This window comes from Desmodus rotundus, chromosome 5 (genome assembly GCF_022682495.2).
Source record: "Desmodus rotundus isolate HL8 chromosome 5, HLdesRot8A.1, whole genome shotgun sequence".
Classification (NCBI taxonomy): Eukaryota; Metazoa; Chordata; class Mammalia; order Chiroptera; family Phyllostomidae; genus Desmodus; species Desmodus rotundus.
Genome location: NC_071391.1, coordinates 82446833 through 82459768, shown reverse-complemented (window position 1 = coordinate 82459768; position 12936 = coordinate 82446833).

Sequence of the window (12936 nt, the reverse complement as noted above, 5' to 3'; positions counted from 1 at the left end):
GCAGGCTCCCTCCTCAGCTGCTGTGACTGCCCAGAGGAAAAGCCAGCCTGAAAAGGGCCAAAGTAACAACAGCGGGCAGGAATGATCCCTAGAGAACCACTCACCTGCCTGTGACAGGCCCCCCAAACGTAAGATTCTTCTGCTACCGTGCAGGCAAGGGGACCCTCTGAAGCTGCCATCACTTCCTGAGCTGGGTTACAGAGTCACAGCCAAAGACATTGATGCAGAGAAGGAGACACTGTGGCAGCACATCAACAGCGCTCTGTGGGGCGGGATGGGGGCCATCTTGGGCTGCAGGGCTCCAGAGCCTTTGCGGTCGTCCCCACAGCCTGCTGCAAGGCCTGCTCCTGTCGCTATTCCTAGCACCCCTTCATCCACCAGCCTGCCAGTCGCCTCTGCAGGGAGTGCCGGCCCCTCGGCTAGCACATCTGCAGGCTTGGCTCCCAAACCTGCTTCCCATACAGAGGTCACCCCAATGGACACCACCCCACTTACCTATGCTCTTCTTTCAGGGGCTACCCCTGACTCTAGAGGTGGAGCACAGGCAGCTCCAGCCCCAGCCCAGGCCCCAACCTCTACTCCAAGCCAGCCAGCCCTGGGCATCACCACACAGGCCACCTTGGGTACACAGGCTGGCACCAAGCCAGCCTTTGCTGTCTCCCAAGCTACAGGCCCCTCTGGCACAGCCACTCAGCACTGTGGGGAAGCATGAGCCAGGACACACATAAGCATTCTCACCAGGGCACCCTCATAATGACCACAGGCCCCAACCCTTACAACAACCCCTCATTTGGAGGCATTGCTGCCCCCACCTTAAGTCCTGTCCTCAGAGGTACACCCAAGCAGATCTCCCATCCTTCCATCAGAGGGCTCGGCACTACCACCAGAAAGGAGGCCTTCAGTGGGGTGTCTGTCCTGGCCTCCATCCCCAGCTACCCTGTCTCTGCTGGGGGCACAGCAAGGACTGGTAGGACCACCAGCCTACCAATCACTTAGTAAATATGGGCCTGTCAATGAGCATGTTTGCAGGATTGGCTCCCCAGCCCGCCTCTGACGCCAAGGTCACCCCTATGGACACCACCCCACCTCCCTAGCTCTCCTATTGGGGGCTCCTCTCTGACTATAGCAGGAACAGCCTTGCTGTTAGGGCCCTACCATCGCTTTGCCACAAAACCACTGGGCCATCAACTAAGTCCTTAATGAAGCACTAAGTCCTTTGTTTGAACTTCAATGCAGGGTCTTTTGTCTGTGAGGTGTCTTCTGGGAAAGAAGGAAGCTGGAGACTGAAGAAACAAAGGGAGAGAAACAGAAATGGTAAGGATATGATCAACGTGATTGATGGCCTACTTTCTCCTCTTGCATTATGTAATAGAGCTATGACTTGAAAGGACAAAAAATGTATAGCACAGTCTCACAGGTCCTGATGCCAAAGCTGCCACCTGTGTTTGGTGGCTAGGCCAGGACCCCTGTTTCCTGGAGTTCCCCTTCAGCTTGACAGACCCCTCCCCTCTTCAATGCTTCACATTTACTTCTGCTAGAGCTGTAGGGCCTGCCAGGGAAGGATGGACACAGTTACTTGTTTAAATTTGATAATTTAGAAGAACTCAGAATAACTTATTTGAGATTCTCTTATGTTGTTTGAATCAACAGTGTGTTACTTCTTATTGTTTAGTAGTATTACATTGTATGAATTTACCACAGTTTGTTCACATGCCACAAAAGATCTGACAGTTTTTTAAAAATATATTTATTGATTATGCTATTACAGTTGTCCCATTCCCCCCCTTCACTCCACTCCACCCTGCCCACCCCCACCCTCCCACATGCCCCCCTATAGTTCATGTCCATGGGTCATACTTATAAGTTCTTTGGCTTCTACATTTCCTATACTACTCTTACCCTCTCTCTATTTTCTACCTATCGTTTATGCTACTTATTCTCTGTACCTTTCCCCCCTCTCCCCACTCCCACTCCCCTATTGATAACCCTCCATGTGATCTTCATTTCTGTGGTTCTGTTCCTGTTCTAGTTGTTTGCTTAGTTTGCTTTTGTTTTGGTTTTAGGTGTGGTTGTTAATAACTGTTAGTTTGCTGTCATTTTTACTGTTCTTATTTTTTATCTTCTTTTTCGTAGATAAATCCCTTTAACATTTCATATAATAATGGCTTGGTGATGATGAACTCCTTTAACTTGACCTTATCTGAGAAGCACTTTATCTTCCCTTCCATTCTAAATGAAAGCTTTGCTGGATACAGTAATCTTGGATGTAGATCCTTGCCTTTCATGACTTGGAATACTTCTTGCCAGCCCCTTCTTGCCTGTAAGGTCTCTTTGGAGAAATCAGCTGACAATTTTATGGGAGCACCTTTGTAGGTAACTGTGTCCTTTTCTCTTGCTGCTTCTAAGATTCTCTCCTTCTGTTTCATCTTGGCTAATGGAATTATGATGTGCCTTGTTGTGTTCCTCCTTGGGCCCAGCTTCTTTGGGACTCTCTGAGCTTTCTGGACTTCCTGGAAGTCTATTTCCTTTGCCAGATTGGGGAAGTTCTCCTTCATTATTTGTTCAAATAAGTTTTCAATTTTTTGTTCTTCCTCTTCTCCTTCTGGCACCCCTATAATTCGGATGTTGGAACGTTTCAAGATGTCCTGGAGGTTCCTAAGCCTCCCCTCATTTTTCCAAATTCTTGTTTCTTCATTCTTTTCTGGTTGGATGTTTCTTTCTTCCTTCTGGTCCACACCATTGATTTGAGTCCCAGTTTCCTTCACCTCACTATTGGTTCCCTGTACATTTTCCTTTGTTTCTCTTAGCATAGGCTTCATTTTTTCACCTAGTTTTCGAACAAACTGAACCAATACTGTGAGCGTCTTTATAACCAGTGTTTTGAACTGTGCATCTGACAGGTTGGCTATCTGTTCGATGCTTAGTTGAATTATTTCTGGAGCTTTGATGTGTTCTTTCATTTGGGCCATTTTTTTTTAATTGTCTTGGCGTGCCTGTTTCGTAAAGGGGAGGAGCCTTAGGTGTTCACCAGGGTGGGGTAATGCTAGTCGCTGTGCTGTGAAGCTGGATGTGAGGAAGGGGCTGAGAGGGAGCTATGGCACTTGCTCCCTCTCTGGCGAATTTCAGTCACTCCTTCTGCTACCCACAATCAAACTGGGCCCCTCTGGTGCTGATTCCCAAGTGGGTGGACTTGTGTACACTCTAGGCCCCTGTGGGTCTCTCCAACAAACTCTCCTGTGATGCTGGGAGTTTCTCCTGCTGCTGCCTCAACCCCTACGGGTGTTTTCAATCAGAGATTTGAGGCTTTATTTCCCCACGCTAGAGTCCTGGGTTGCGAGGTCTGCTTTGCTCCCCTGCCGTTCCTCCTGGTTTATCTATGAGCTTATGTGGGGCCGCGGGGTCTGCTAGCGGTTGCACTGCCTGCCGCATTCGTTCCACAGTCCACCAAGTCTGTAGGTCTGGCCAGGTTGCCGTGAGTCCTCCGCCCTGGCTGCCCGTCTCCACCCCTCCTACTGGTCTGGATGAATGTTTCTTCTTTATCTCCTAGGTTGTCGGACTTCCCTGAGGTTCGATTTCCTGTCAGTTCTGGTTGTTTTTTGTTTTTCAATTGTTGTTGTCCTTCTTTTGGTTGTGTGAGGAGGTGCAGTGTGTCTACCTACGCCTCCATCTTAGTTTTCCCCGATCTGACAGTTTTTAGAATTGTTTTCTATGCTAACCATTCTAATATGTAAATATTATTATCCGATTGGGGTATTAATTTGTAGTTTCCTAGTGAGTAATGATATGGAACATTTTTTATTTTAATTTTGTATTGTTATTCAATTACAGTTGTGTGCCTTTTCTCCCCATCCCTCCACCCCACCCCAGTTGAACCCACCTCCCTCCCCCACCTCCATCCTCCCCCTTGATTATGTCCATATGTCCTTTATAGTAGTTCCTGTAATCCCCTTTCCTCACTGTGCCCTCCCCACTCCCCCCTGCCCATTGTTAGATTGTTCTTAACTTCAATGTCTCTGGTTATATTTTGTTTGCTTTTTCTTCTGTTTATTATGTTCCAGTTAAAGGTGAGATCATATGGTATTTGTCCCTCACTGTCTGGCTTATTTCACTTAGCATAATGCTCTCCAGTTCCATCCATGCTGTTGCAAAGGGTATAAGCTCCTTCTTTTTCTCTGCTGCTTAGAATTCCATTGTGTAAATATACCATAGTTTTTGGATCCACTCGTTTGCTGATGGGCACTTAGGTTGCTTCCAGTACTTGCTTATTGTAAATTGTGCTGCTATGAACATTGGGGTGCACAGGTTCTTTTGGATTGGTGTTTCAGGGTTCTTAGGGTATAATCCCAGCAGCGGAATTGCTGGGTCAAAGGGCAGTTCCATTTTTAGTTTTCTGAGGAAATTCGATATGGAACATTTCTTCATATGCTTATTCCCTTCCATGTATTTTCTTCAGGGCAAAGTCTTCAGATCCCTTGCTCAGTTATAATAATTCAGGTGTTTGGTTTTTTTTTTTTAATTTAAGAATTTTTAACATATTCTGGGTACATATCCTTTATCAGAAGTGTAAGTCCTCCAATTTTGTAATTTTTCATCATTGCTTTGGCTCTTGGGATCTTTGTAATTCCATGTGAATTTGATGACCAGCTTTTCCATTTATGTAAAAAAAAGGTGATGAAATTTTGATTGAAGTCACATTGAATATATGCTCATTTAGACAGTATTGACATTTCAGCAATTTGTCTTCTAATCCATTGAATACAGGATGTCATCCCCTTCATTTGGACATTTAAAATTTCTTTCGTCCATTCTTTATAGTTTCCAGTATACAAGTCTTTCATATCCTTGGTTAAGTTTATTTCCAGGTATTTAGTTCTTTTAAATGCTATTGAAAGTGGAATTGCTTTTTAATTTCCTTTATGGATTGTCATCCCTGGTATATAAGAATACAATTGATGTTTGTATGTTGATCTTATGACCTGCAAATTTGCTCAATTTGTTTGTTGCCACTAGTATTCTTTGGGAGTGTATATGTATATGCAATCATACCATCGGTGATATGGTTTTATTTCTTCCTTTCAGGTTTGGATGCCTTTTATTTCTTTTTCTTGTCTAATTGCTCTGGCCAGAAATTTAGTATAATATTGAAGAGTAGTGGTGAAAATGAGTATGCTTGGTTTGTTCCTGATCCTAAAGACAAAGCTTTCAGTCTCTCAATATTGATTATGTTGTTATTTGTGGGGTTTTCATAGCTTACCTTTATTACGTTGAGGAAGTTCTTGTCTATTCATGTTTTTCCCAGTGTTTTTATCAGGAAAGAGTGTTAGATTTTGTTGCCTTTTCTGTGTTTATTAAGGTGATATATAATTTCATTCCATTAATGTGTACCATATGGATTGATATTCTTATATTTACCTCTTCTTGTATTCCTGGAATAAATCCTACTTGCTCATGGTATATGATCCTTTATATATGCTTCAGACTCAGTTTGTTAATATTTTATTGAGAAGTTTTTCATCTATATTTATAAAGGGTGTTGGATATTATAATTTTTCTGTGGTGTCTTTATCTGACCTTGGTATCAGAGAAATGCTGGCCTCATCAAATGAGTTAGGAAGAGTTCCTTTCTATTCTGTTTAGGATGAGTTTGAGAAATATCAGAGTTAATTCTTCTTAAGTGTTTTAGTATTCTTTGTCTTTTTTCTTTCTTTTGTTATCCTCACTCAAAGAAATTTTTTCATTGATTTTTAGAGAAAGAAGAAGGGAGAGAGAGAAATATCGATGAAAGAGAGAAGCATCAATTGGTTGCCTCCCATACGTGCCCTCACTGGGATCGAACCCACAACCCCTCAGTTATGGGACAGTGATCCAACATGTTGAGCCAGACCAGCCAGGACTCAAGTAATTTTTTAAAATGTGTTTAATGTCACTTTTTTTTTTAGCACTACTTTTCCTGCATCCCATGGGTTTTGGTATGCTTTGTCTTCATTTTCCTTCGTCTCTAAGCTCTTCCAGAATATTTAAAACAGTTGTTTGAAGTCTTGGACTAGTCCATTATCTGAACTCTCCTAGGAACTGTGTCAGTCAGTATATTTGTTTTTATGAATAGGCTATACTTTTCAAATTTCTTACCTATTTTACTAATGCCTTGTGATATTCTTCTTGAAAATGGGACATTTTACTATTATACTGTAACTGTGGAGATAAGATTTTCCTCTTCTTCAGGGTTTGACTTTTTCTTTGTTCTTATAAATGAAGGCTACAGTAGTCCACTTGTGTGATGAGTCTGCTCAACTATTTTTACAGAGAATGTATTTCTTGCTATGAATGGTCACTGAAGACTGTTCCTTAACTTATGTTCAGATAGTGTTTTGACAGAGACTTCCTTGAATACCAGGAGCCAGAAAAAGAGAGAGTAAACATTTCCTAGTCTTTGCAGGTTGACTGTGTTAGGACTCTCCCTCAGCACTTAGTCAGGCTTGCACTGAGCCTAGAGTCCTGCCCAAAGTGAAAGTTTATGTCTTCAAAGGTAATTTATGAGCAAGCATCTTATCCTGGGCATGTGGTGGCTTTCTAAATTCCTGAAACAAATGGGTGATTTTGAGTGCTCCAATTTCCCAAGGAAGCTCTCTTCCCAACTTTCCCTCCTAGGCATTAGGCAATCTGTTGTATACCTCAACAATATTCTTTTGCCCCTGGCAGCTGTGGGTTGGTTGGCCAGCTTAATGGTTTCAAGCAATGCCTGTAGCTTTTCTAGCCGTCAGGCAACTCTCAGACGGTAGAAGACACTTTTCACTATTGGAGGTAATACTTATTCCATCATCTTACTATTTTATATTAGAAAGGATAGACAGTAGTACCTTTTGAAAACCTCTGATGCTCTGAATGTAAAAAACTGATTTTTTTAATAAGGTGAAAAGATAGTATGAGATCAACTCTTTTAAGTAAAAACCTAATAGTGAGATTAGTCAGTGTCTATAAAATGCACTTACTAATTTTTTAAAAGTTTTATGTCACAGACTGAACCAATACATGTCAAAATCAATTCCATTTACTCTGACTAATCTCACTATTACTACCAAACAAGTTAGAAGTAAATTATTTCTAACTAAAGAGAAATAATTTCTCTTTTAGAAAATTAACCATCTTCTCTCAGTGTTGTTGATGCACTTCTGTTGACAAGGCTTGAAGGATTGAAGGGTCTTTGAAGACAATCAGAACAACAGAAAGATCAAATGATGGCCCAGGGTACTTTTATTTTTTTAAATTTATTTTTCTTAAAGTTTAACTTTTTATTTTTCTTTTTTAGAGAAAGGGGAAGGGAGGGAGAAAGAGAGGGAGAGAAACATCAGTGTGAGAGAGAAACATCCACAAGTTGACTCTGAAATGAGCCCAGACCAGGAACCATGAACCCACAACCATGTGTCCTGAGAGGGAATCGAATACCCATCTTTTGCTTTGTGGGACAATGCTTAACCAACTGATACACACCGGTATGGGCTCAGGGCACTAATTTTAATGATGTGGGTTATTTGTACCTATTCCTTTTTGAAAGAATCTTTTATAAATTCTTGCTCTGGGTTTAATTGCCATGAACTTAGACTCTTGTCATTTAGTTCAGACCCTCATCATTTCTCATGTAACCACGAAGACTTCCTAATGGTCTCCTCACCTTGAACTACTCCCACTTTTTCCATCCTCTGCACTTCTGCCAGAATGATTTTTCTAAACCCAAATATGGTCATGTTATTTTATTGCTTAAAAAATGTTAACTTTCTGCTGCCTAAAAGGAACGTGAATTCCTTGGAGCCAGGCACATAAGGCAATCTGTGTCTGCCTATTGCTCCAATTTCTTTCTTTCTTTTTTTCTAACTTATTGAAATAAAAGAAATTTATCTCATTTTAAACATCATTTAAGTATGTGTGTTATACGTATGTAGTATGTGTGTGCTTACATACACATATGTACACGTTTCTAGTTTTGTTTTACTTAAGAAATCATTTTTATGTTAATTTGCGTTTGGGTTATCATACTATTGTAGTTGGGGGAAACTTTTTCTACTTACATTTTGATTTTCATCTTCTAGTGTCCATTAATTTCATAATTCCATTGTGTTCTTTTTATCCTAAGTACTTTTTTAAAACTAATTTTGGTTTTACCCATCTTAGTTAAGAGTTTCTAATGCACTTGTTTTGAGATCTACATAAACGTATGTAAAATGAACATCTCTATCTTTTATTCTCATTTGTTTGGGTATTTTATTGGTCTAGACATGCCTAGTTTAATAGAGCCACTCGCTGTTTGGAGTTACTTAAATTTGAATAAATTAAAACTTAATAAAATTTAAGATTTGATTTCTTCATTGTTCTACGGCATGTTGAGTCCTCAGTAGTAACACAAAACTAAGTGGCTGTCATTGGAAATATTATAGAAGTATTTCCATCATTGCAGAAAATTCTATTTGACAATGCTGGTCTAGACTGAATGCTAGAGGTTAAAAACCAAGCATGCACCCAAGTTTTTTTCTAGCTTAATGTTGAATGATTTTTGTGTTTCTGTTTGTGATTTTGCTAAGGTATTAACGTTCCTGTACAACTTAAAACATTTTTCTCTTTCTGTTTACTAAATGTTGCTGATCACTTTTACATGATTTTATTATAGGGAAGTACAAATACATTTACTCCATCTTATTTATTATTATTTTATTAAATTTATAGGGGTGACATTGGTTAATAAGATCATATATGTTTCAAGTGTGCAATTCTATCTATGATACATCATCTGCATATTGCATTGTGTGCCCACCATCCAAAGTCAAAGCTTCTGTCACCATATTCTCAACCCCTTCTACCCTTCACCATCCCCTCAACATCCCTTCCCTCTGGTAACTGCCATACTGCTGCCTGTGTCTATGAGTTTTTGTTTGTCTTGTTTGTTTATTTGTTGTTTTCAGTTTGATATCCCACATATGAGTGAAATCGTATGGTCCTTGACTTTTTTTTTTGCATAATCTATTCTGCTTAGCATGATATTCTCAAGATCCATCCATGGCAGTATTTTATCTTTTCTTAGGGCTGAGTAGTATCCCGTTGTATAAATGTACCACATTTTCTTTACCCGGTCATGTATCAAGGGACACTTCGGTTGTTTCCATGTCTTGGTCACTGTGAGAATGCTGCAGTGAACACAGAGATGTATATGTCTTCTGGAATAAGTGTTTTCTAATTTTGGGGGTAGACACCCAGAAGAGGGGTTGCTGGGTCATATGGTAACTCTCCTCTTAATTTTTTGAGAAACCTCCACACTGTTTCCCATAGTTGCTATACCAGTTTACATTTCTACCAACAGTGAATGATGGTTTCTTTTTCTCCACAGCCTCTCCAACAATTGTCATTACTTGTCTTCTTGGTAATGGCCATTCTAATGGGTGTGAGATGGTATCTCATTGTAGTTTTTGTTTGCCTTTCTCTAATATTTAATGAAGTTGAGCATCTTTTTATGTATCTGTTGATATTTGTATGTCTTCTTGGGAGAAGTATCTGTTCAGGTCCTCTGCCCATTTCTTAATTGGATTGTTTTCTTTTGTTGTTGAGTTATATGAGTTTTTTATGGTTTTTTTGATATTAACCTCTTAGAGCTGTTGTTTGCAAGTATATTCTCCCTTTTGGTTCATTGCCTTTTTGTTTGTTGATGGTTTCTTTTGTTGTGCAGAAGCTTTTTAGTTTGCTATAATCCCATTCTTTTCTTTTTTCTTTTACTTCTCTTGCCTTTGGGATAAAATTCTTAAAATCTTCTCTAAGACCAAGGTCCATAACTTTAGTACCTACTTTTTAATGTAATTTATTGCCTCAGGTCTTATATTTAGGTCTTTGATTCATTTTGAGTTAATTTGTACATGTGGTGAAAACAGTAGTCTAGTTTCATTCTTTTGTATGTGGCTTTCTAATTTTCCCAGCCTCATTTATTGAAGAGGCTTTCTTTTGTCCACTGTATGTTTTTGGCTCCTTTGTCAAAAATTACTTGCCCATATACATGAGGGTTTATTTCTGGGTTCTCACTCTATACCATTGGTCTATGTGTCCTGTTTTTCTTTAAGTGCCATGCCATTTTGATTACTGTTGCTTTTTATTATAGTATAATTTGAGGGCAAGGAGTGTGATACTGCCAGCTTTGTTCTTTTTTTCTGAGGACTGCATTGGCTATTTAGGGTATTTTGTGGTTCCACACAAATCTGCTGATATTTTTTTGTTCTATTTCTTTAACAAATGCTATTGAGATTTTAATGGAGATTGCATTAAATCTATATATTACTTTGAGTAATATGGCCATTTTAACTATGTTGATTGTTCCAGTCCATGAACATGAGTTATCTTTCTTTCCACCTCTTTGTGCCTTCCTCAATCTCTCGTATTGTCTTGTAGTTTTTAGTGTATAGGTTGTTCACTTCCTTTTTTAAATTTATTCCTAAGCATTTTATGCTTTTTGTTGCAATTGCAAGAGGAATTTTTTTCATTTCTTTTTCTGAAATTTCACGTTAGTATATAGAAATGCAATGATTTTGGGTTTTTTTTCCTGCAAATCTGAGAAAGGCCCAGTGGTGTATACATTTGGGAAGATATTTCAAATTTGGCCCTGAAGGTCCCTCCTGAAGGAGGGTAGTTCTCAGCTGCCCACTACTCCTGGGGTAAAAGTCCCAGGCCTCTGTGCAGACTGGGTTACCTGGACAGTCAAGTGAGAACAGGACAGACCTTTGCAGCCTAGGCTGGACCTGGCCTGGTTCTCGGGATTGCTCTCTGCTGCCTGGCACTTTGCAGGTGGGCAGTGCTGGGTCTTGGTGGTTCAAGTGGCAGTTGGGCTGTCGGAGATGTTTACTCTTGACTCTTGAGACTGTGTGTAGCACAGATGCAGCTACCCTGAGAGAGGAGATCTGCTGGGCTATCAGGGGGCCCCAAACCACCTGGGGAAGGCTTTGGTCAACTTCTCAATGGATGCCACCTCCTCCTCAGACCCGGCCCAGCCCCTTGCCTTGGCGGGGCGGTCTGAGCAGCTAGCCGGAGAGGTCCAGGTTGCTGACGGTGGTCACAGTGACCGTGTGTTTGGGTGGTCTCCCTGCATTGACTCCAAATTTGCTGTCATCGGCTGTTCCAGTCTCACCTTTTATTTCTTCTTCGACCTAGTTTTTTAGTAGCTTGTCATTTGATCTCCACATTTTTGTGTTTTTTTCCACTTCCTTTGGCAGTTGATTTTTAATTTCCAAGCATTGTGGTCAGAGAATATGCTTGGTATCACTTAATATTTTTGAAGTGCTCATGATGTAAAACCTTTCAAAAAACCTTATAAGAGTTTTCTAGTCAGATAGTTTAATACATAAGCATATTGTAAAGAACAATGTGGTCTTTATTTATACTTTAGTTTTTCAAAACTACTCCTAGATAACCCACAAGATGACATAAGGGTGACGCTAATTGTCAGCTTGTTGCAGCTATCCAAGATGGCATTTAAACCATGCTGCTGAAAGACAAGTTTTAGGTAAACTTTTTGACTAAATGACTGACTATAAACTATGAGGTTTTTTGAGTGATCATTTCAAAATCAGAAAGGGTTTGTCATTTGGAATATTGTAGAAATGTGAGATGCTACTTAAGTAATATTTTTATTTAATTCAAGAATCTCTAAGCCACCCTTCTTTCATATTTTTGTTTCTTAGACATTCATATATATATAAACAGTTAGTCATCTACACACGTACATAACTGTCAACTTGAAAATGTCTTGTAAATATTTAGGAAAGTCAGATTACCTATTTGTAGCAAAGTTGCAAATAGATTGACTTCATATATATATATGTATATATATATATATAAATAAATGACTGGCACTTAATATCTTTTTATATAACAGAAATAAGAATGAGGACTTGGAGTACTGGATTAAAGTAAAAAACTAAAGCTGTATTCAAGACCTTTACTATCACCATTTGGGGGTAACCTAATGTAAGGTAAACAGCCAATATCCTGCCTAGTATAGATATTTAGGTTTGGTGATCACAGGAGGGAAAAATCACATTAAAATCAGCTTGAATTATCATGACAACATGCTTCAAATAAGAAAAGTGGGAGGAATAAGAGCTGCTTCATAGATCTCACTATCTTTCAATGAAGTTTTTCTTCTCATTGGGAGCCTAATATCTAGGGTACTTAATTTTTTGGTATTTTTTATTGAAATATATCAGGAAAGTGTACAGAATATAAGTACATAACTTGAAGAATTTTCACAAGCAGAACACACCTATGCATATAGCAACCAGATCAAGACACCAAACCTATCAGCATTCTAGAAGTTTTCTTTAACCAAGAAATTTACCCCTTAGTCCATAGTAGTACTGGTTCTAGGGATATACTGCATTTGCTACAAGAAACTTAAGTGACTTTCCTGCACAGCACAAAACCTTTATACCCACAACAAACATCATACTTAATGGTAAGAGATTGATTGGTTTTCTCCCTCAAATGAGGAACGTGAAAAGTTTGCCCACTTTTACCACTGCTATTTAACATTATATTGGAAGTTTTAGCCACAGCAATGGACAAAAAAAAGAGATAAAAATTATTCAAGTTGGAAAGGAAGAAGTAAAATCATCTTTATTCACAGGTAACATATTATATGTATAAGTATATATATAACACATATATCTGATATATATGTTATATAACATATAACATATGGGGATATGTAACACATATATCTCCAGAGAATTTATAAGAAAGCTAGTATAATAGAGAAAATAAATGAATTTAGTAAAGTTGCAGAATACAAGATCAACACACAGAATTCAGTAGTGTGCCTGTACACCAGCAGTGAACAATCTAAAAAGGAAATTCCATTTCATTTATTATTTAATTTATAATAGCACCTAAGAATTATACTTGCAGGTAAAT